The sequence below is a fragment of the Heterocephalus glaber genome, unplaced genomic scaffold, assembly GCF_053883595.1.
Source record: "Heterocephalus glaber isolate CG9 unplaced genomic scaffold, H.glaber_assembly_v1.0 deba00001538, whole genome shotgun sequence".
NCBI lineage: Eukaryota > Metazoa > Chordata > Mammalia > Rodentia > Bathyergidae > Heterocephalus > Heterocephalus glaber.
This window is the reverse complement of record NW_028258333.1, coordinates 23,325,260-23,351,614: the sequence shown is the minus strand read 5'-3', so window position 1 is coordinate 23,351,614 and position 26,355 is coordinate 23,325,260. Positions and strand designations below refer to the sequence as shown.

At 33.5% G+C, this 26,355-nt stretch overlaps 1 protein-coding gene across 5 annotated transcripts in view; it reads right to left on the bottom strand.

Moving 5' to 3' along the window:
• Positions 1–26,355, bottom strand: part of Nipbl (NIPBL cohesin loading factor) — a 177,440-nt gene that overhangs the window by 100,566 nt on the left and 50,519 nt on the right. Inside the window, exon 2 of one of the 5 annotated variants that reach the window (XM_004848606.4) lies at positions 11,324–11,389. The exons of 3 other annotated variants lie outside the window; for them this stretch is intronic. The gene's annotated coding sequence lies outside the window, so the exon portion shown is untranslated. Of the gene's footprint in view, positions 1–6,430; positions 9,331–11,323; positions 11,390–26,355 lie in introns of those variants that run through there. One more of the 5 variants, XM_021261492.2, reaches the window with a different exon arrangement.

Below are 26,355 nucleotides of genomic sequence, written 5' to 3'. Positions count from 1 at the left end.
ATTATACCTCAAGCATTCTGATTCCACGTCTATTTCCTAGCTAATAGGATGTATTATTAGAGAGGGGTACTCAATCAATCTTGAGGAGCCCAATACTTTCCACATTATAAACAGACTAAAATTTAACTTCATTAACTGGCTTCAATGTGCCCGTTAGCTATGTTTCTTACCACTGTCCTACTTAAGCCACATTCTCTAACCATATATTTTGTTGAGAAATTCTTCTTACCTAGGAAGCCCATCCCTATTCAAATTCTGTAATTCTTCAAGACCCAGGGCAAGTACTAACTTTATGAAACTTCAAATTCACTCCAAAGCCATCTTAATCTACTCTGCATTTATGACATTTAGTGCCCAATATTCTTTTAGGAAATGGTTATACAGTGTATTCCTCTGTGACATCTTCAAACTTTTTCTTATTTTACTCTTGCATGATTATTCAATGTGCATATCCTTACCTTATCTTTCCAGCTATGACTGCAAGATGCTTATAAAAATTAATCACAATCAATATGCAATCATATAAAAGGTATATTTTTAAATGTTCCTGTTCAAAGAACTTATTTAAATATTTAATATTTATTATGGTGTGAATCACTGCTCTATGTATGCAAAGACACCCTATAAAACTGTTGAATATCTTGTCTTCTGCTCAGTGTCCCCAAAATTTTCTCATCTTAGTTTCAACATATGGCTTGTGGAATACTTATCTTTAACAATACTTATACAAGTTTTCATAAGTAGATAAATATTTTAATAAGGCACACAATCAATTATATGCTTTTATTAAATATTTTATAAACTAATCATCAAATAGTATTGTCTGTATCAACTAAGACAGAGTTAAGATAGAAAACTGAATTACGGTTTCCAGTTTAAACATTTCTCCTCTTGATATTGTATTTGCTAGTCTTTTACTTCTTAAGAGAACCTCTTAATTTTTTGAATTATAAACCCAAAAACAGTCAAACAACACACTAGTAACTTCCCTTGCTCATGCATCTTAATGCAACTTTGCAAAGTTTTAAAGTATATATATACAGGAAGTTAACATTAAAAATTTCCTTTCTTCTCAAATATTATAAATATGATATAACGACAAAGGGACGTAAAATACATATGTATAATTTAACAGAGTTATAAAATTAACACCTATAGAACCACAATCCAGAAGGATAGTACCACTGTTCTTTCTACAAGTAATAACTATCCTATCTTTTTTGTTAAGTGTTAATTTTGTTTTTGTCTTTTTTGGGGAGATTACTTGTATCTTTTTCTTTTTAGTTTAAAGGCCTTTACACACATATTCTTAACTAAAACCAAGCTAAGTAAAACAAAAACCCATATTACTTGCCTTTGGTGTATGACTGACAAAATTTGCTAATAGAAGCCCACTAAAAGGAAATGGCATGGGAGAAAGAATTACTACTGGCTATCCCCTATTTATCCTTTTGCTGCTACTCTGTGGACTTTGCTCTTTGAAATTATACATCTGATTCCTTACAGCTGAAGAAATTTAATCCAGGACTGGGGATATAGCTCAGTAGTATGAGGTCCTTGGTTCCATTTAATCTAATAGGAATAGTTAGTACTTACATCAAACACTTTTTTTTTTGGTACTGGGGACCAAATACTGGACCTTGAGCTTGCCAGGCAAGCATAGTGCCACTGAGCTAAATCCCCAGCCCTACATCAAACACTTTTAAAAATAGGCTGAAACTTACAATTTCTTGAAAGTTCACCAAAACTCAATGAATTTTTCACAACTTTATGCTAATTAGAAAATTCCATCTTACACTTATTAATGGAAAATCACTGAATGCAAATGACAGATCATAAACATCTTTTTACTTATGTACAGTCCATTATTATACATGTAAATTGCCATATTCAAGCAGATTCAGCAGCAAGTGATTTCATTTAATTATTTAACTCAGATATAAACAGTAATGTACTAGAAGGTGGGCTACCTAACTTTATTCGGTTTCCCTAAATCCCAGACGAATAACATCCAATTCCAGGCTAGAATTTTCAGCCTGAAAATGACCTATGTAATTAGTTACCACATATGAAATACAGTAGAAGATTAATAAATCCAACTACAATTGCTTTTCTTAGTGATATGACAAGGCAATGAATACTGTACTCTGATGACAACTCTAAAGAGGAGGGAAAAGCTCCGGAGGGAAGCAACAATATATACTTGGTTTAAAGTCTTTTACCTATATACTTCGGAGTAAATGATTACTGACAAACATATTTATACCTCAATGTTCAACTACACTAATTTCACTAAGAGTTTGAAGAGCACCAGAGGGATTTGGTAGACGTAGACTTAACAATTTTAGTTACGGATTTTAATGAATGAATAATCTGTGGAAATGTTGCCACCTTATGTTGGAAAGTGACAGAGTCTACTAAGAAACAGCATTCCCAGAACTCTAAAAAATATATACATATATCACTAAGTAATGATATAGCGTTTCTGGCTCTGGAATAGTTAATGTTTGGTCTGACTCTATAAAAGTGTACTGTATGAAATTATCTCTGGGAAGTGTATCCAGAATGAAATCGTTAACAAATGCTAAAGAATATTTTAATGAGTGCTCATGAACTGTCACTTTAAGGTGGTATTTTACAAACTTTGAAGGTTACTGATCAGTAGATTATAAACTAAATGTAGTATGTTGAGGTCAACATTGAGAGAAATGGAGGGAAAAGAAACATAGGGGTGCATTACACATTGCCTTATGAGTCTAGGTACAATGTGTCTTGAATTGTGGGTTACCAGGCAAAGCAGTTTGAGAGGTGCTGATTTCAAGAAACAGAAGACTGAGAAAAAGAGCCTGCTCATAAGTGTTGACGAGAATGAAATAAACTAATGCATGTAAATAATCCAACATACTACTTGACAGTCAAGTGATCCAGATATTTGTTATTGTTGCTGGTACTGAAAACAGATTTAAAAGAATAGAGGAGAAACACAAGACAATTAGGGAAAAGGTGAATTAATCCCTATTTCTGAAAAATATTATAAATAATAATAATAATAATAATAATAATTATTATTATTTTTTGGTACCGGAGATCGAACTCAGGTCTTTGCACTTGCGTAGCAGGCAGCAAAACCACTGAGCTAAATCCCCGGCCCTATAAATTATTTTTGACATTGCAGTACATGTTTCACCACAGTCTTACAAATCATAGTTACAGTTTTAGGTGTACCCATCTACATTTACTTAAATGATAAGGTAGCAAAAACAAATACTGTCAACAAAAAGTACAAAAATCCTATTTTAATATTAACTAAATAAAAAAATACTGAGTAAAAAAATCATTTTAAAACTAATTTTAAGAGTGGCCTGATATTTGTTTAAAAAAATATTTAGTTAGGAGAAGATACTATAATAAAGTCTCAATTTAGCACATTATAATGAGTCTGAAAGGAACTTCTAAGCACTTGCCAAGCTTTTCTTTTTTTTTTTTTTTGGTACCTGGGATCAAACTGGGGTCCTTGCACTTGCGAGGCAGGTGGCGGAACCACTGAGCTAAATCCCTGGCCCCCTAATATTTTATTTTTGTTTTGTTTTTTGGTACTGGGGATCAAACTCGGGACCTTGCCCTTGCGAGGCAGGTGCCGGAACCACTGAGCTAAATCCCCGGCCCTTGCCAAGCTTTTTTAAACACCCTAGCTTAGCGTTCACTTGATTTGACTTCAAAATTAATGATTTCTTCATACAAACAAAAGAAATGAAAAAAATAAAGTACAAATAAAAGTACAAATAAAATAAGTTATAATACTAACACTCAAACTATGTTGAATAAAATACCTGAGAGCAGATAAACTTCTGGAGGACCACTCTGCATCCTATAGCAAAGCCTCACATATATGTATAATCCTGTCTCAATTTCACTTTCAGAAATATATTCTAAATAGCCAATCAAAAATGTATGTCATAGACACTATCACACCATTATGCTGCATTTTAGTAGTGAAAAACAGGTAGGAGCAATGGCTAATGTTTATTAAGCACCTACTGTGTAAACAAAACAATTACAAATACTTTAATGTGCTTTCATTTAATCTTCGTACAGCACTCAAGTACTAATCCAGTTTTATTTGATGAAAAATCTGATCTATGGAGAGGACAAGAAATTTGCTTAAGAGTCTGTCGTACTTTTTCTCCATGCTGAGACAAAATACCCAACACTCAAAATTAAAGGAGGAAAAAAGTTTATTTTGGCTCACAGTTTGTAGAGGTTTCAATTCATAGTTGGCTGGATCCAAGGCAGAGTGGCATGGCAGAGGACAAACAGTTCACGGCAGGCAGAAGGCAGCAAAGCAGCGAAGCAGCAAAGCAGCGAAGCAGCAAAGCAACAAGAGATAAACTAACCAGTATCCCTCTGTCTCTTATATTTTCACATCCTTAATCCTAGCATCACATTGTGAATCAATCTCATTATCATACATGCTATATCCAGGCACCTCTGAGAAGACCCACATGAGGTTTCTAGACATCTAGATACAAGCTATAACAAGATCATACAGCAAAACCCAGATTATCTGGCACAAGGACATTTTATATAACTAAGAGGCATAATAATATTATTAGTTTATTATTATTATGGTATATTAAATGTTATTTCTATAAAAGATTACTATGTACCAAACATGTTATATAATCAATACAGTCACAATATTTAGCCAATGAAGAAACAAATCAAGATATATGGCTTTGAACCTAAGCTCCTCCACTTACTATATAACTAGGTTCCATGATTCTGAAATGAGACAGGGAACTGTTACTATTTCTAATTTTATTGTAAATGTGAAATGGTTAATAATATGTAAAGCACTTGGAACTGTGCTGGGCATATAGTAAGTATTCAACAAATGTGAGCTGCTGTATATTGTATACTGTACTTTTCTGCATCTTGCCTTTGTCATGCAGAAATCTCAGAAATCTTTCATATGTGCACATCTGTCTTAAATATTACTGCAATGTCAAGTTTTAATAAATGTTTCATAGTATCACATGACTAAATAGTAATGTGATTGGTCTACTTTATAACCCTATTTAGTAAATAATTTACATTTCTTTTTTTTTGTGGCACCAGGGATCGAACTCGTCCTTGCGCTTGCCTTGGGTCCTTGTGTTTGCGCAGCAGGTGGCGAAACAACTGAGCTAAATCCCCCGCCCCAACACAATTTACATTTCTATGGCCCTCAAGTACTCTTGCATTCTTTCTGGTATATAATACACAACATTAAACAAAAACAAATTTTGAAAAACATCAGCTTTTGATAGAAGAATATAAAGGGTAGATAAATATCTTGATACTTTTGAGATAACTTCAACATTTTTCTCACCAAAATTGGCACAATGAGCTGCAGGATGTAGCACAGCGGAAGAGTACTTGACTAGCATTTGTGATAAGGCCCTGGGTTGAATAACCAGTACCACCACCACCACCAAAAAAAAAAAAAAAAAAGAGGAACAATAACTGTTTAATAAATAAATCTTACTTACCAAGCACAAATTCCTTATTTCCTTTGAATATACCAAGGATCAGCTAAATATAAAGAATCAATTTGGTAACTTTTCCTATAAAAATCTTAGATCTGACAAATAGTCAATCTTAGTAACTTAACAGTCAAAATTCCTTTAAACTCTACATCATTTTGTTCTCCAGAAAAATCTGCTTTATCTTTTCTTTAGCATAACCAAATAATTTTTCTTTTATTATGTAAGATGTTTCATAGCTTAAAAATGCCATGCTAGGTTAGGTCAATAGTTTATCCAAACTCATACAGGTACCCCTTGTATGAATGGTACACAATACAATACACCAAGTTTTTATATTTACTCCTTTATAATGACGCACTCAGTAATTGTTTATAGTCACAGACGCTATGCTAGGTAAACAAGGTACTATAGTTAACAAGACAGAAATAGTCTCTGTCTTTCAAAATTTGAGTTTGGCTATAAGAATGCTGTGAAAAGGGTAAATACTTCAGAGGGAGAAAAGAGAATCCTTAAAACCTGAACCAATTTTATCAAGACTTCTGCGTATTTTAATCTGTCCACAAATTCTGCATCAAATTTATTGAAAATAGAAACAATGGTAAAGATTCTTAAAATTTTTGAAAAGGTATCAAAAATACATTGCTAACTGAAAATATAATGGACTAGTACAAGTCCATTTTTGTGAAAAATATATTTTTATACAAATGACAGTCTGGACAACACAAAAAAGTCTTTAAAATATATTATTAAGTCTCTAACAATGATTAAGAGCAGAATGCACCCTGCACTTCTTTGGAAATTCCATTTTGTAGTACTTGTATCTGTATTGCTTGGACTTTTTTACTATTAGAATATTTATGATTCAGAAAATGATATAAACTGCCGGGTGTGGTGGCACACACCTGTAATCCCAGCACTTGCGGAAGCTGTGGCAGGAGCATAGCCGTGAGTTTGAAGTCAGCCTGGGCTATGTAGTGAGTTCAAGACCAGCCTGAACTACAAATGAGATCCTGTCTGAAAAAACCAAGAAAATGATATAAACTATGATAAAAATGGAAAACAACAGTTGCTGTTATCTCTACATAGATTTTAGAGGGTTACTTAAATAATTATCTATGAAACTTACATTAAGCATCTTCTATATGAAGGCATTGTGCCAGATACTAAAGAATAAAATATGCAGGCCATATTTATAAACACTTTGACCAAAGCCAGAAAGAAGCCCACAAGAAAGTTAATGTTGATTTTCTCCCTGTATCCTTGATAAAAGCAAATTTAAGTTTTCAGTTAAGACTAATATATAGTGACGAAGGTGGAGTGGCAATGAGACACAATGGAAGCAGAAAGTTGTTGAGAATAATGTACTGACATGAAATGATGGTCCAATTTTGAAATTAATATGTAAATGCCAATGTAACATTAGAAGTGGAAGAAGTTTTTTTAAAGTAGGAAACTGGAAATTCAGGAATTGGTCAGAACTAAAGTCATAGGTATGGAAGTGATCTACAGAAAGCTGATTAACAGGTAATACAGCTGGTTGAGCATCCTGACCCTGAAAATCTGAAACTTCAAATGCTCCATGAATTGAATCTATTTGAGCACTAACATGACACCAGAAGTGGAAAATTTTATACTTGATTTCATGCGACAATTCACAGTTCAAACACAGGCACACTAAAAATACTGTATAAAAGTACCTCCACACCGTATACATATAGTACAAGGTACATATGAAGAATAAATGAATTTTGTGTTTAGACTTGGTCTTATCTCCTTAATATTTCACTATGTCAATGCAAATATTCCAAAATTTAAAAAAACCTGGAATCTAAAACAATTCTGATCTCAAACATTTTAGGTAAGAAATAAACAGTAATGATAGATGCGATAAGCAGGTAACACTATACAAAATTTTTTTAGCATTTATGTGTCAGATATTTATACACACATTTCCTTATATCAGTGTCGGAAGGTGATAAAAATTATTTCACTGCAAAATTCGAGACTCACAGTAAATACTTTGTGGCTCGATAGTATATACCATAGCTGAGATTTGAACTCAGGTATTTCTTAACTACATGTTAGATTCTCAGGCATGTCTGAAGAACATAAAACCAAGATATACCCACACTGTTATGATGGAAAGACTAACGAGTAAAATGTATAGAAAATAGTAAAAGCTCTTTACAGAAGATACATGCCTGTTAAAGGTCTCAAACTAGTAAATGACTTAGCTGAGACTAGAATACACATGTCTGGATTTCTAGTTCAGTATTTTTTATACTATATGGGTATCTTGAGTGGTTACAGTATTTTGAATAAACCAAATTTCATACATGTAGGATATTTAGCTAATTAACACTTTTTCTTTGCTAATGTTAGTTTTTTTGGTATCTATGGGGAGACTTAAAAAACTACTTTTATCATCCCTGTTTATACTGCATTTACTATTAAAAACTACCTCAAATCCTTTTGGGAAATACGTGTTATATAAATCCTTAAAAGCTACTGAGTTTAAGTAGATAAATAAATCTGTGTTGTAATACTTACTATTTTATATAGGTCATGGTTACTCCCTAGGGGAGTGGTGATGAACCTAAGGCATATGTGCCACAGCAAACTGTTTGTGTCATTGAATGTTCTAAAAGGTTCACCATCACTGCCCTAGAGAGTGGCATACTTTCAGCAGAATCTTTTCACTTTAGTCAAGCTACTACTTACCTTCAGATTCCCTTTCCCTGCCTATTATTCCAGAACAGATTTTTTCACATTCTGTTTAAAACACTCCTGAAAAGGATCTTCTTTAAATCTTAGCTCAAAAAACAAACAGTTCCCAATCAACTACACTGTGAAAATTCTCACATTCTTTAAAACATTACTGCTTTTATAAAATTCCAAATCACCTCCATTAATTAAGAAAGATGCAAAATAAAACAAAGCTCTAAAGTTCTCTTGGGACACTTCTTTCATTTTTAGAACTGTGAGCCCCCTGCAGCTATCATGCTGGATACAAATAATGTACATGTATATGTGGGTCTCACTGATGTAGCTGTATCATAATATATAATGTAATGCATATATGAACAATATATTTATATTACCAAGTACTACTATACAGAGAAAAGTTACCAGTAAGTGAATCAGTTTGATATTTAGGGTTTTTCAAAAGCAATTTATACGATATGTATGTTTGCTGAGAAATAAAACAATTAGTAAAATTTTGCTTATATATTGCTGTAATCAGTTTTCTTCCTTGTTATCATTACTTTCACAGCATTTTATATGAGCTGACTTTAACAAAACTTCCCATCTCTTTAAATAGATCCAACTGATTGTATAGTTAGGTCTCAGTAACTATATTAAGTCTAATCATACCAAAAAACATGCAAAAGTAAAAACTGTATCAGGAAAAAATAGTCTTGAACTCTGGAATTTGATTATCTAAAATGTTTTTTAGAGAGGCCATGGAGGAAATGCCCATATGCTACTATGATCTGAGTTTCTAGTTCACCCCATATACAACAAAATAAATATTATTTCTCACCTTCTTTTATACTGCAAAAGAAATAGCTGGTCTCCATGATCCTAAAAGGTTGAAACTATATAAGTTTCCTACACATTAGCAAGTAAAATGCAAAATCAAATGACTACTTCATTTCTTTCTAGATGAAGTTCAGTTTTTAAAGAACTGTAAGATATAGGTCTCAACTTTGGAGCAAGACATGTTTAATAGTACACAGTCACCTGAAATCTTAAGATAAAATGCTTTTATGTGACAATTACTGAATAGTCCACAAGAGGGCACACTTTCAACTATTGTGACTGAAGTGGGAAAATTAAAAATTCAGACTTAAAAAAAAATCAGTATATTAGAAGTTGGCCAGATTTATTTAAATTGATTATTCACCATAATTAGAAAGCAAGAGATCTTGAAGTATGTTATCTTTAGTTTAAATGCACACACAGGAAACTTTCTTGGATGCATATAAAATGTAAGAAACACTTGAGGGGATCAAGTCTTCTACATTAATATTAAAATATGTAAATAGTCTTAGCCATCTGGAATTTGGCTACCCTAACAATCTTTTTAAGATACTTTGGCTACTTTGATAGAGTCCCTATGAACAATTCATTCTTCAAGACAACTTAGTGTAAGAACAAGTAGGATTATGGTTCAGATACATTAGGAAAATCTTCCAATTAAACAGGAGAGCTCATTAAGGTACCTGAAATGAAATAGCACCTGAGAAAGAATATACATAGAACATATGTATAATATGCAGGAGGACTGCAAGCTCAAGCCCAGTGTGGGCAATTTAGTGAGACCCTGTCTCAAAATTTAAAAAGAAAAAGAAAAGAAAAAGGCGCTGGGGACGGAGCTCAGTAGCTCAGGGTAAAGGCCTGGGGTTCAGTTGCCACACACCCAATGGACCACTTATGTATAATCTACATCCTAATCCCTACACCACTCCTAAAGTTTCTTCTGATTCCTTGTCATCTTTCTGTCCTCATTCCCTTTTTTTTTGGTACCGGAGATCGAACTCCGGACCTTGTGCTTGTGTGGCAGACACCGGAACCACTGAGCTAAATCCCTGGCCCTCCTCATTCCCTTATTGATCTCATTTAGTTTCAAGATTTTAAAACAGCACATCTATGTGGATTCTCAAATTCCTATCTGTTAAGTGATCTCTCACTGTATGTTACATTCATGGGTTTAACTACCTAATCAGCAATTCCGACTTTGATGTTCAGTAAGTGCAAATCTAGAACAGAGGTTGACAATCTTACTATTGACTATTTATATACTTTAGATATAAAATATTTATAAATATTTCCTCCTAGTCTTCTGCTTGGCTTTCTATTCTCTTAACATTAACTTTTTGGGGGGGGGGTACGAGGGATTGAACTCGGGTCCTTGTGCTTGCACAGCAGGCAGTGAAACCACTGAGCTAAATCCCCGGCCCTCTTAACATTAACTTTGAAGAGCAGATTGATTTTTAATCTTGCAGTCACATTTTTACCATTTGTTCTTCTGTAAATTGTACTTTTTGGGGCTGTAACTGAGAAAATTGTCTAATCCAAGTTCACAAAAAATTTCTCCTATAATTTTATATTTCCAGGAGATGTATAATGTAACTGAACTTAAATTTTGTATGTAGTATTAGCTTCATTTTTTTTCAGATATGGATATCCAATTCTTCTATCACTGTTTGCTGAAAATACTATTCTTTCTACATTAAATAGATTTTGAACTGTTGTAAACCATTAGTTTCATATGTGATTAGGTCTATTTCTTGGCCTTTTACTCTGTTCAATCAATGTCTTTTCCCATCTTGGTAACAAATACCACCTTGTCTTGATTACTATCACTTTGTAATGAGTCTTGAAATGAGGTATTGTTAGTCCATACTGTTCTTTTCCCTTTTTTCCCCCCTCAAAACTGTTGCAGATCTAGGTTTTGTAGTTACATATGGATTTTGGAATCATCTTGAGGATTTCTTTAAAAATTTCTAGGATTGTGATAGGTACAATGTGAAATCTATATATCAATTTGGGTAGAAGTGACATTTTAACAACACTGAGTCAGTCTTCTTACCTATAATGTGTATCTTTATATTTATTTACATTTTAATTTCTCCCAGTTATTTTCTCTAGTTTTAAGTCTACATTATTTTCAATTAGTATTTCATATTTTGATGCTATTAACTGAAGAAAACTTGATTTTCAAAATTTCATGCCAGTATGTAGAAACGTAATTGAATATCATATATTAATCTTGTGGACTGAAAACTCACCTCACTTATTAGTTCACTTATTATCTTGGGCATGCATGAGATTTTCTTCATAGAAGACCATGGTTTCTGAAAATAAAGGCAGTTTTATTCTTGTATTGCTAAGCCACTTTACAGTTTCATTTCTTTCCACTTTGGATGCTTTTACTGTATTTTTTACTGCTTTACTACACTGGCTAGAATCTTCACAATGTTAAAACAGAAGTGGGCAGTGCTGATATACATTTTCTGTTCCTGACCTTAGAGGAAAATCATTTTGTTTTTCACCATTAAGTTTCATACAGAATTTTGTATTTGCTTTTTATCAGGTTAAGGAAATTCCCACTTATTCCTACTTCTATAGCATTTTGAAAAATAATGAATACTTTAAAAATTTCTGCATTTTGAATAGTACTTACAGTAAGTTAAAAAATGTAGAGAGATCAAGTATACCCTTCCTCCAGCCTCCTCCAATAATAACATTTTGAATAACTGTACTACAGTTTCTAAGAGTATCAATATTGGTACAATCAAAGAACTTCATCGGATTTAACCAGCCGGGTATGGCACTGTTTGGGGTGGGGGATTCCATACAGTTTCACTGTACATGTAGCTACATGTAACTATCACCTCCTTCAACATACAGAATTATTCCATCACTGTAATAACCACTCCCTGTGCTGGCCATAGAGTTGTACTTCATATCTTTAAGCCCTGTCAACCACTAATCGGGTCTCCATTTCTATGATGTTATTTCAAGAATGCTACAAAAATTGAATCACACAGCTACACAGCCTTTTGAAAGTGGCATTTTCGCACTCAGAATAATTTCCTTGTGGTCTCCAAGTTATTATATGTAGTAATAAATTATCCCTTTGTACTGCTGAGAGTGGCATTCTATATGGATCTACCACAGTTTGCTTAAGCACTCATGCAATGAAGGATATTTGGTTGCTTCTAGTCTTTGGCTATTACAAATAAAGGTACCACAAATACTCACATGCTGACTTTTTTGAAGAACACTAAGTTTACATTTCATGAATACCCTAGAGTGCACAGCTGCATTTTTTTTCACAGCTGCATTTTTATGTGGCATTTAGATTTATCTTTTAAAATTTATTCTGAAGTAATTGTTTTCAAACTACGTGAAAAAAATACTGTTTTTCTAGAACCTTATAGCTGTGTCTAATTGTATATAGTTGCAACTCAAGTTAATATTTTTAAGGACTGCATACACTTTATGTGAAAAGAGGAAAAGGTTCAAAACAGAGCAACTGTAGGTGTCATGCTCAACTAAATTATGTATGTAAACAGCCAGATAATGCTTTTATTTTTAAATAATGGCATGAATCAAGATAAATCAAACTGAAAGCACCCTGATATAGCTTATCAGGCCAGATATGATCTAACTTGTACCTTTCCTCCTAATTTTGTATCAATCCATCACTATGTGCCAGCCACCTAATTCCTTTGTATTGAGCTCTGTCCTTCAGGAAGTTGAACATGCTAATAAATATCTCCCTATTCCCATTTCCTCATCCCATTTGCTTATGAAGCTCTTAACTCATGAGATTTCTTTACTGAAGTACCTTTTCCCCAAGGAAAGGATAACTTAGTTATCTCCTTTTATTTCCCAGAGTTTCTAGTTCTTTTCATTTAATAAAAGAACTAGGACTCTGGAATGCTAAGAGCTAGGAATCTAGAATCATACCATAGGCAAGTTACCTTTACCTGAATGTGCCTCAGTTACTATTACCTTAAATTCAGGAGACAAAAGTACTACCTATTACATAAAATAACAATGAAATGAATGAAAATTCCTTAGAACCACTCCAGGTATATATTAAGAACTATATAAGTATCATCCATTGTTGTTATGGAATTTATCACAATATGTAATTATGCTGCATGGTGATTATTCCATGTATCATTTCTTCTGGACTTTTTTTTTTTTTTTTGGTACCGGGGATTGAACTTGGCTCCTTCCACTTGCGGGGCAGGTGGCAGAACCACTGAGTTAAATCCGAGACAATTACTCCTGGACTCTTAAGCTCCATGTGGATATTAATCATGTCTGTTTTGTTTACCACTGTTAAATACTCAAAAAATCACTATCTGGATCTATTCTAGCTGGTAGGTAGTAAGTGCTTGACGGTGAATATGTATTTACGTTTTTAGAAATCAGGAAATGAGATAAGCAAAAAGAAAAATGGGAAAGCATTAATAAATTTCATTAATATATTATCAGGTATCTACTTCTTCAAGTCCAGGCAATTCCTTATCCTAACAGAAAGTGAAAATTTTATTTCCTTTTCAAGTTGTGTTTACTTCTGTATTTATGTATAAACAGTTAACTGTGCTAAAAATACTAAGAAACCTATCTTTCTACATCACTCTTTTCATTGCTCCTAATTTTACATAGTTTCTTAAACAGCAATAAAAATCACTTGTCAAAGGTTTTGTACATAGGGAGGGCAGGAGGCATAAGGGGAGGGGGAGGAATGGGATAAAATAAAATTTAAAAATAATTCTTTCAAAAAGTCACTTGTAATGTGAGATAGTTTTTCCTCAATCACTTCTTCTACATATTTTAAAAATCAACTACCTATCACATATTCTGAAAATAGGAAATCACTAGCTAATATTCCAAGACTTTCTATATCAAGAATTATTAAAAAAAAAGAATAATTATTAAAAAAAAAAAAAGCAAAAGTGCTACTTTGAAAGCTTAAGGTTTAAAGAGTTTGTTTGGGTGCCTTTTTTTTTTTTTTGGTACTGGAGATCAAACTTGGGTCCCTGCACTTGCGCAGCAGGTGGTGAAACCACTGAGCTAAATCCCCGGCCCTGTTCGGGTGCTTCTTGTTGTTTGGAATTATTACCTTGGAGATTATGCTATAACACACAAAATCATTTAATTATTTCCACTAGCTTTCTGTCTCAGGATGTATTGCTGTTATAGTTTTTGTTTCACAGAAAGTTTACTTTTGTGTAACTATGATCATTAGGTAAATCTGAAACCTCACTTAAAATTTAAAAACTTATTTTTCCTAATGAAATAATATTGATGACAGATTTTAAAGAACTAATGTTTTTAATCATTTTATGTTCAGACAGAATATGTATTTGGTGCCATCAAAACCTGTATGTTATGACTACTTCATGGGCATATTAACTTATTTAAAAAAAATCCTCTGAATTTATGTCATGCTTAATTTATATATGAGTCTATAAAATGGCAAAGTGAAGAAGTCCAGTAGAAATTATTTTAAAAATTTCTGAAGTAATGAGTCAGAAATCACTTTTCTCCATTTCTCTCTTCTTCCCCTATAAACTGAACTATATACTTTGTAACTTCAGGGGTTTAGGAAGGAGATGTTTATTATGGGTTTGGATTGACTTTTTAGAATTTCATCTTCCCTGAAAAGCTATCACAGTATCATTTTTTACATTCATTAGGATCATTTAGTGACTATACTGTATATGGTTCTCCTGAATTCTTTTTAAAAAAATTTAGTACATGTTTGCAGTACATAATGATTACATTCCTTGTGTGGAGTTGGTTCTCTTGAATTCTTCTGTGAACTTTTGAAACCAACTGCAGAATTATAGCTCATGGGAAACATGGTTTAGCAGTAGGTAAGTCTGAAGGGAAAAAAAACCTCACCAGAAGATACAGTATTTTACAAACAAAGTTTTCTCAATTTATAAACACTTTTCATTGTGGGAAAACCTCAAATGTATGCAGATGAGTATAAGGGATATCAGGTACCTATCACCCATCTTCAACAATCATCAACATGCTATTATTTTAGTTTTAGCTATATCTCTACCCATTTCTTCAATCATTGTACAGTTATTATCACTATTTCCTTTAGTTTTTTGAAGGTTGATTTTATACACAGATCTATCTACTGAGAAATCTTTACAGTTTTGATAAGCATTTATCATGAAGCAGAACATTTTCATTACAACAGAAAGCTTCCACGTGCTCCTTTGTAGTCAAAATTACAACCCAATGTTCTATGTTTTTTCTCTTCATTTTTGATCAGCTTTGTATGTTCTACAACTTACTATAAATGGAATTATACATATGTGCTTTTCTTGATTTTGGCTTCTTTCATGTCAGTGTCAGTACTCCCACCCTTTTTATTGCTTAGCAGTATCCCTTTGTGTGAAGTACCAATATTTGTATATCCAGTCTCCTGCTGATGGACATTTAAATTGTTTCCAGCTCGAGGCTCTGTGACAAAGCTGTTATGAACATTTGGTATACATGTCTCCTTACTTATACACGTTTTATTTTCTCAATGTTAAGTAGAAGGAAGGAAATAAAAAATTAGAGCTGAAATAAAAAAAACATAATAAAAGTACCAAAAAAATTCACTCTTAAAAGTTTAATAAAATTTATAAGCATAACAAGACTAATCAAAACAAGAGAAAATGCAAACTACCAATTTCAGAAGAGTATATTGCTATAGATGTAACAATATTCAAATGAATAGGGAAATACTGTATGATCAATTTTGCTAAACTTCTCTTAAAAACTGAGAAAGGCGGAACAATATGCTAAAGAGTCCAAAGACAACTGAAAGGTATACGGAGCCACAGAAGGATTGTATGTTCAAGAATAATATAAACAGACCTGGTATTACAACATGTGCTATAGCAATGCTGTGGAAGATGTAGAAAGAAGCACAGTAAGTAGGAAATATATTCCAGGCAAAGAATATATCTGAGCAAAGAAATGAAATTAAAATTCCACACAGAAAAGGACATTTTTTCTCCAAAACTCTTTAGGAGTTGGCCCTCAAATGAAGCTCAGGTTTTCTAGTAAGCCAAAGAAAATACCCTGTCTGTAAAAAAAGAGAAGCAGTGGTTGTTCAGAGGTACATACAGTATTCCTTTGCCAAGATGCTGTAAGCTGAGAGAAATTTCACCACTAAGTCCTCATAAAGACGACTCTGAATGATATAATGCAGAAAGTCCTTGACAGCAACCCTAAAAAATATCCAAAGACTTGTTTTGGGGGAGTTTTCTTTTCATTTTTAAAAGTCACATTCTAAAACCACAATTCATTAAACATGAAGCTACAAAGGGCCCAAATAATGCAATGCATGCATGTAGATCTCTAATGGCATAATTCATTGAAGAGTACAATTTAGAATACTCAGGAATGAACAGAATACCACCCAGTCAGTGCTTAATACATTTTCTCACACTGAGGCTTTTGAAAAATTTAGATGGCTAAGAGTACACAGGTGAATTACTACCAGCAGAGTTATACTTTATCAACCAATGACAGGAAAAATGAGAACATAATGTTATGATGCTTCAGATTATCCAAAATATGTTCCACTTCTAGACAGATCCCTCAGACAGATTAGATTCTTCTTCAAAATAAGTCTGTTCGGGCCAGAGATTTAGCTCAGTGGTTCTGGCACTGCTGCACAAGTACAAGGTCCCAAGTTCGATCCCCGGTACCAAAAAAAAAGTTTGATTCTGCTCTAATACATGAACAAATAAGTGGATTATGACCCAAACCCAAGGCTACTAACTACAGATAAATGCTATACATTGAAATGTCAGAATCTGAAAGCCAAAAGGTTGACAAAACATCTTACACTGGGGAATATTTTATAATGCTCTTATGGTTCAATATACTGCAAATTCTCCTTTACAGAAAAGGTTACATATGAACAAATTTATCCAGCTGCCTAATTAAAGGAAATATAAGGTCTAAATTCAGAGGTACACAGAGGAATTTTTATCTACTATGTGCCATACACAGTGTTAGTTGTAAAAACACGTTGAGTCTCATTATTCTCTTTAAAACAAAACAAAATGAAACAAATTTAAATAAACTGCCCCCACCGCCAGGGATTTAGCTCAGTGGTTCTGGCGCCTGCCTCGCAAGCGCAAGGTCCCGAGTTTGATCCCCGGTACCAAAAAAAACCCCCTACAGGCCAATAAACTGCCCGAAATATAATAATTAGTACGAAATAGACCCAGGACCCAAAATAAATTTATCACTAAGATTTTTAAAAGGTACTAAAATTGCTCTTACATATAAAGAGATGCTCAACTTCCCTCAATATGAGACATATTATATGAGTTAAAACTACACTGAGATGTGAGTGTCTGAATTTTGGCCAATCTGATAAGTGAGAAATCTTAAAAGACACACTCTGTGGTTGAGACTGGAAAAACAATCACTCTCATACACTGCTGGTTAGAAAGCAAAATGGAGTCAAATACATTTTATATAAAATATATTTGTATTTACCTTTTTACCCAGCAATCCCACCTCCAGAAATTTACCCTCCACAAATATGTAAGGACATGTGCACAGGTTATTCATTACAACATTATTTGTAAAGGAAAAACATTATAAACAATGTAATGACTAAGCATAAGAAAATGATTGAATAAACTGGTACATCTATATAGTGGAATATTATGCAACAGTTAAAAAGAATGAAAAAGCCCTCTAACTGAAGAATTTCCAGGATATATTAAGTGAAAAAAGCAAGATGTCTAAAAATCTATACAGAGTAGAACATTTTCTCTAATGAAGGAGAATTAAGAATACATGTGGGCTGGGGATTTAGCTCAGTAGTTCTGCCACCTGCCTCACAAGCGCAATGTCCTGAGTTCGATCCCTGGTACCAAAAAAAAAAAAAAAAGGACACGTAGTTAATCACAAAAATTGGGGAAGATAAATTTGGAAGCAATGAAATAAATGATTATTCACAAGGAAGGTAGGAATGGATGGTAGTTAGACTTCTCAGTGTATCTTCTTAATTTTGACCTTTGAGCCATGTACTTCATAAAAACTTAAAAGTCAATTTGTTGAGCAGTGAATAAAAAGTACGCCTTAACACTGAACACAAGTTGCAACAAACGAACCTAAGTGTAATAACCTTAGTCACACAGAAAAAAAAAAAATCTAATAACTTTGACAACAGTACTCTATAAAATTTCTGGGTATAGTAAGTTGAAGTATGCCCCTTCTCCCAAGTAAATCTAATGTGAATCTATGAATGTGACCTAATATGGAAAGGTCTTTGCAAATGTAATAGAGGACATCCAGATGAGATCACCTGGATATGGGACAGGCCCTAAGTGTAATGACACATAAGGTATAAGGAGAGACACAGACATGACAAGAAAGCCATATAATGAAAAAGTATATACTGCTGTCGTATACCATCAAATTTGTGGCAATTTGTCATGGTGGCTCTAGTAAACTGATATACTAGGATATTTTCTCTAAGGGAAAAAATAATTGAAAAATTTGAAATTTATCTAGTGTGCTTATTAGCACAGTATTGCGACTACAATTCTAATACAATATGGTATCCTAGAGAAGCCAACTAATGAATCTTCAAGATCAAAGGAGTCACCAATTTGCTACTGAGATCAGACCACTGGACTTGAAAGGAGTCACTGGTGACCTCAAGAAGGCTCATTTTGAAAGTAGTAGGATATAAAAGCAGAAACCTGCTTAGGATATGAGGCGTAATAACAAAATACAGTGAATGTATATTTAAAAAATTTAAGAGGGGAGAATGGGATAAAATAAAATTCATTTAAAAATCTTTATTACAATAAAGGAAACACTGACACCACCCCCTTCAAAATACCCATCCCTTGCTTCAAATACACTTATCCCACTGATCTTGGCACTTTCTGAAGGAGTACTGGAAATCCTTTTTGTAAGTGTCTTTAGTCGTACTGTTGTGGCTGCCTCAATGTCCTGTACCTTTAATAGTCATTTTGAGGGCCGGGGATTTAGCTCAGTGCTTTTGTCGCCTGCTGCGCAAGCACAAGGACCCGAGTTCAATCCCCGGAACCAAAAAAAAAAAGAAAGAAAGTCATTTTGAGTTTGTAGAAGAGGTGGAAGTCTCATGGTGCCAGATCCGGTGAATAGGGTAGATGAGGATACACTGTAATGTTTTTATTTGACAGAAACTGCCATACATGTTTATCCAAGTGTTATGAACAAAATATATAGTGAATTTTAAAATTTAAACATTCATTGTATTTTGCGTTCATCTCTTGTAGGCGTAAGAAAGAAGAGGAGGAGAGAATAAGTTGGTGAATGAACAAGAGTATGTAGCAGGAAAAAGGTCAAAAGAAGATTTTTTTGGTTTGTTTAGAAGGAGAGAAAAAAAATCAAGTTTGTATGCTCATGAAAGTGACTGATCAAGTAAAGAGAAAAGAAGTTATGACACAGGCAAAGGCAGAATTACAAGTATCTTTAAGTATATTCAAGGGAGTGTGATCTAATGAACAGGTAGAAGGGCTAGTTTTAGGAACTTGGATAATTCATCTACCATAAAGAAAGTCAGTATTTTTGGGTATAAAGACTGACAAGCAGACAGGTTGATATGTGATAATAAATAATGTCAGGTGTTTGAAAAACCTGATTATCTCATTATTGTCACTGAAACAGGATACAAGTTCATCAGCTCAAATTAAAAATGGAGAAGGAGAATTTGGAGGTTTTTAGGAAAGGAAAAAAAAGTATAAAACACCTCCCAAGAAAGCCACCAGCTGAGGACAAAGCTTTCAACACAAGAGCTTTTGGAAGACCTTCCAGATCCAAACTACAAGAACAAGAAAGTGATTATGATTGACCTTTGAATTTAAAGTACAAGCAGAAAAAAAGGGATTTGGGGTGGAGACTACTGTAACCTTAGATACTTGTGAATAAGTTCTAGCCAGCAACTCTTACCTTTTTGCTTTTGTGACACTTTCCTTGTACCTTCCTGATTGACTGATTTCAATTTTTCCAATGCTTCATTATTTTTGTTTATTCTGCTGTGCTACCTACTGGGTAATACAATTTGTTTATTTTAATGGCTTCTGAAATACCTCTAAGGCTTCACTATATGGAAAATAGGGAATTCATTCTGATTCTTTATTGCCACTACAAATTCCTACAATACTAATAGGTAAATTTGTCAATATACTCGACAATCATTTCCTTTAATGTATTATTACCTCAAATATTTCTAAAATGTAACTTTTGGCAATGTTACAATTTCTATCACTGTTCCCATCATCAGTAATCCAAATCTTCAGGTATAAACATTTAACTTTCTGTCCTCTTCTGTATGATTAATTATTCCTTTCCTACTTTACTCCTCTAATCCTAATTAAAAACAGTATCTCACTATCTGATACCTGGATTACTGTAATTAACTATTAATTATTCTTCTTAAACTTCAGAACTTCTCTGTTTCCAGCTATCTACAAAGCTACTAAATGACTCACCCCTAAACAACTGTTTTTGTTTTGTTTTGGTACCAGGGATCGAACTCGGGACTTTGTGCTTACGAGGCAGGCGGCAGGACCACTGAGCTAAATCCCTGGCCCTAAACAACTGTTTTTTATTTTTACTTGCACAATTAACTTCAAAAAAATAACATCTACAAACTTAATTCCAAAGCCTTTATCTTCCATCCAATCTCCTCTGTAATTTATACAACTCATATTTTCCCCTATTCCAACATAAAACTCCCTACCTCTTGCCAGATTGGTCATCTTACTTTTTCTCAAAACATGCTACCCTCAACATTTTTTCTTTTCTTTTCTCTCCTCTTTCTCCTTCTTCTTGTGCTGGGGATTGAACTCAGGGCCTTGTGCATGTCAGGCAAGCACTCTACCACTAAGTTATACCTCCAGCCTTTTAATTTTTTTTTTTTCTTAAATTTTGAGACAGGGTCTCACTAAGTTGCCCCGGCTGGCCTTAAATATGTGATCCTCCTGCTTCAGCCTTCCAAAGAGGTGGGATTATAGGTGTGAACCACTTTACTATGACAAATTTTCTTATATTGCTATTTTTCTGTATATACTTAAACAAATTTTAAGAATCCTCATTATTTTACCTGCCATCCTTCAAGCTCTACCTCTTCCTTGAAACTTTCCTCTATTGATATTATATATTAGAATCTTTACCTTTAGTGAATTCTTATACAAGTCATCTGCACACAAGTCATCTGGCCATACTTTGTTATACTATTGCTAGTTATTGTATTTTATTCTAATCATTTCATTGGCCCTTTAAAGGCAAAATCTTGTCTCAATTTAAAAAAATGACACTCATTTTAAGAAATTTCCTGTAATACCTAGCACATATGGAAGCACATTTGCTATAGTACTGACTAGTTGGTCATATGATTATGAGGTTAAATTGAAATGTAAACAGCTGAGAAACCGCTTGAGCATGTATTATATTAAAAACTCAAGGCTGTATGCAATCAAACACTAGGTTAAAGAGTTTGAAATCTGAAGGCTAAACAAGTTTATAAATAGATGATAATGACATTGGAAAGTCATATATGAACATAAATCAAATGATCTTAAGACCACAACTTTTATGTGTTAAGTTCATATTAGCAGCCTACCTTTTTACTGGAAAAGACACATTTTAACAGAAACCTGTCATGTAAATTCAAGAAATTACTACCACCTCTAATACCTAAAGGATAGAAAAATGAGAGGCTAACTTTTAAGAAGACTGGAAATTCAAAATCCTTGGAAGAATCTTGAATAAAATTCAAAACAGATCCATAAAGCCAGTAATATTAGTAACATATATCAAACATACATATATATATAGTTGATGAGGAAGTAAGGGAGACTGAATAATAAAGCTAGCTGGTATCTTGCTTGCACTGAACTATATGGTATCTAGTAATTTTCACTACTGGTTTGTAAAAGCATAACTAGAAATCTATTCAACTGTGATTTAACGATTAAATTACAAAATTAAAATCTTTATAAAACTACCATTGAGTTGATATTAAAAACAAATTTCCATCATTTTATGGATCCTAATTTATATTTCATCTTTTTCTCAAAAATATGAGCAAATTTTTTCAGGACGTAGTACTGGAGGACTAAACCTAGGGCTTCATTCATGGTATACAAGTGTTATACCACTGAGTTACTCTCCCAGCCCATAACCAAATTCTTATCACTCTAAGACAAAAATCCAAACATGAAAAACGTCTATTACGGTTTGATCCAAAATCAGCAATGGGTAAATAACCTCTGAACAACCACTATAGAAATATATACCAAATTTAATATTATAATCTCCAAAGACATTTTTTTACCAAACATAATTTTTAAGATTTTAATTTTTATTAGTACATGTTTGCAGTATATAATGATTACATTAGGGAGATATGATGTTTATAAAAGTATTCATATTTAACAACAGAACTGTCAAATACATGAAGCAAAAGCTTACAAAACTGAATGATGAAAAAGAACAAGAGAAAATCAACAATGATATAAAAGACTTACACAACACTATCAACCAACTTTACCAAACTTACATTTTAGAGAACTCTCCAATGATTGTTCAACATATACTTTTAAGCAAAAAGAAACAGTCTTCAAAATTTACCATATGTTGGGGCACAAACTAAATCTCAGCAAATGTATTGCTGAATTATAAAAAGGATGTTCCTTCACAATGAAAGAATGAATAGAAATCCATAAGAAAAAGAAATCTGGAAAAATCTCTGCGTCAAAGAAAGAAATCATAAGAGAAATTAAATATTCTGAACTGAGTAAAAATTAAAACACAGTATGTCAAACTTCAGAGAATGCTGCTAAGACAGTGCTTATGGGAAAATTAACAGCTTGAAATGCCTATACACATTGGATATCCCTTAGCTGCAATGCTTGGGATGAGACTGATTCTGGATTTGAGGTTTTGGATTTTGTTTTCGTTGCTGTTAGTACGTTTGCAGTACATAATGATGACACTGCTCATGAGGAGTTAGTATGTAACACATCTTAATTCTTTTAACTTTCCCTTGCACTCCACTCCCTCCATCTCTTGGTCCCTTCTCATTTGCAAAAGATCTATCTCCTTGTTTCCTATTATCTGCCTTGTATTTTGCTCTTTAAATCACTTATACTTTAGGTCCCTCAATATTTTCATGGACTTTATTTGGCTAAACTGAAAAGCCAAAATGCTCCAAAATAAAGATAGATCAATGAAGAGAATTTAGAATCCAGAAATGAAATTCTAATATTTGTGTTTGATTTTTAATAAAGATGGAAAGGCAATTCAATGGGAAAAAGAATAGTTTCGTCAAATGGTTTATACACATGATTGAACTTAGACCATTATCTCAGACCATACTCCCAAATTTATTCAAATGGATTAAAAGACCACAATAGTAAAAACTAAATATGAGATATATGCCATCAATTATTATATGGCTAAATAAAATGGCATACTGAAGCAATGAAATACTAAGCAGCATTAAAAAGAACCATCATGTGATACATGCTATGTCATGGATGAACCTCAATACATGCCAAGTGAAAGAAACACTACACAAATGATTATAATATAGTATGATTCGTTTTAGATAAAATGTCCAGAAAGATTCATAAAAGGCAAAGTAGATGAACAGTTGCCTGGAATTGGTCGTTGGAGTGGTATCTGATTGCACAATAGGCTTGAAGAAAACTCATAGAGTGACAGAAAAGTTTAAGACTGAAAACCATCAAACTGAGTACTTACTGTTATGCCTTGTATCTAGATGTTCCCTCCAAACCCTTATGCAGTCATAGGTGGGATTTTTTTAAAGAGGTGGCTGAATCTAGAGTGTGTGATACTGGGATGAAGGGTGTGTGATTACTAATTAGTCCACTGACAGGCTTGGCATAGGCTTGGATAATGGGTGTGAATGCTACCTGCCCTAAGGGCTTGTAGCCTGGACAGAATATTAGGGACAGAAAGAGGGATGCTGTGGTTGCTTGCTGCTTTTGCTGTCTTCCTGCTCAGCATGAACTATTTCTCTTTCTGGGGGTTTGATCTCCCTGTGCCATGCCCCCTTAGTTGCCTTGGAGCTAGCTAACTAAGAACTGAAACTTCTATAAACTGTGAGCTGAAAAAAACCTTTTCTTCTTTAACTTTGGGTGCCAAGTATTTTGTCTCAACAAAGAGAAAAGGTAACTAAGACACCAACAGATAAACTTTATGTTATATAAATTAAATCTCAAAAAACATAAAATAAAATCTCATTTGGAGATGGTGTTCTCCTTTAGTTAGTTCTAAACATTTTTCCTTAGTTCCATTTTTAAAAAATATAACCACATGTAACTTAAGAATTATAGTTTACTTACATACTAACAATTTCTGTGAATGCAAAGGCAAACAGTATGATTTGAATTAATGAGCTCTAACTTGACCTTGACTAAAATTTCTCATGAGGAATAGGAATGCCATTACGTTATTTAAACAAGCTTATATACTGTCACCTGCACGTACTTAGACTGTTTCACTTACCCTAGGATGACAGTTACAGTCAATATAAATGATTCACTCTTTTAAATAGAAAAGAACACACAAATTTATTACATGCCTAAGGCAAGGGAGTATTAGACTTCTATAATTACCCTTAAACAGACACACTTACTAAAGAGTAAGAGGGCATCTTAAAAATAATCTAGTCTAGTCCCTTTGTTTTACATTATTAAGACGAAGCAAAGAGATGAAATGAAGTGCTCAAGACTACATCTTCAAAGTCAGTTGCAAAGCTTCCCAGTCTGACTTCCCTGCTTTTTCCTTCACTGAATATGATTTTACTGAAAGAAGAAAGTGGTAGAAGTTTACACTATCTTTGCGTTATCTTTTACCAATAGGAAGTGAAATCCAATATGAATTTAAATCTTGCTTCTCAAATTCAGCTTTTGCTGTCCAATTCTTTCCAGATGTTAGCTTTCTCCAACTGAATTTGTTCTCTTACTACAAATGAACACATAGCCACTTTTTCTACACCAGTTTTCTTAGATTATAAGACCTAAAGGCTGCCTACTAACTACACTAATAAAGCTCCTTAAGCCAATGTTTCAATCTTGTTCCACCCTGACACCACTAATTTTTATTCACCTTCTTGGAGGTGATATGCTCAGTTGAGGATAAGCTCAATAATCTTTCAAAAAACTTTATATTATAAAGCCTATTTTAAAAAATAACAAACTGAAGCTAAGGAGAAGAAAGCTTATTTCTATTGTTTAAGAACTTACAAAAACTCCATTTTCTTGAATTTCAAAACATGGAACAGACAAAAAACGTAACAGTGGTGGGCCGGGGATTTAGCTCAGTGGTTCCACTGCCTGCCTTGCAACTGCAAGGACCCGAGTTTGATCCCTGGTATCAAAACAAAAAAACCTCCGTAACAGTGGAAAGAAATAGGATTGGTCAAGATAGGCATCCAAAGACTAGAAAGTAGGAAAGACTGATTGCAATAATATTTGGTGCTAACTTCACTCAAAAGACTATAAATAGTTGTAAATATGGAAAAACTAAGACAATTACATCTAGTGATAGGAAAGGGAAAGGACAGAATCACTGAGAAAGTTCTTAAAGCTGAAACCACTGATTTTTAGACTGCCTCTCCCTGTGTGGCCTAGCTACCTGCCTCCAACAATATTATTTCTGCCTGTACAATAGGAAACAGTGTTATTAATAATACAATCTTTCAGGTAATTTTTACTTTCATTTATATCATATAGGCAATTATTTATTATAGATCTCTACACAGATTTCAATGGGCAACTTTAATTATAAAAGTGGTCTCCAAATTGATCATCCTGTTCTCTTTAAAATCATTTTTTGGACAGGGCATGGTGGTACATACCTGTAATCCCAGCACTCTGGGAGGCTCACACAAGTGGAAGACTGTGAAGTCTGAGTCCAGCCTGAGACACATAATAAGCACTGCTTGAATTATTCCCCTGAAATTTGAATTTGTTTAAGCAATTTCATGCTACCTCTATATCTAATTGTACTTCTATTTCTGTAGTCATACCAATTTGGAATTATTTCTAAAATTCTAGGTTTCATATTAGATTATCTACTCCTTAATGACAAAGGCATTATCATTTATTTTTAAATTCCCAGTGCCTACTACAATGCCAGAAGTTTTACATCGTAAGTAAATGTCATGCTGAACTGAACTGTTGACCTGCTAAGCACTTTTACCTTAAGCACACATAAGTAACGTACAACCAAACTG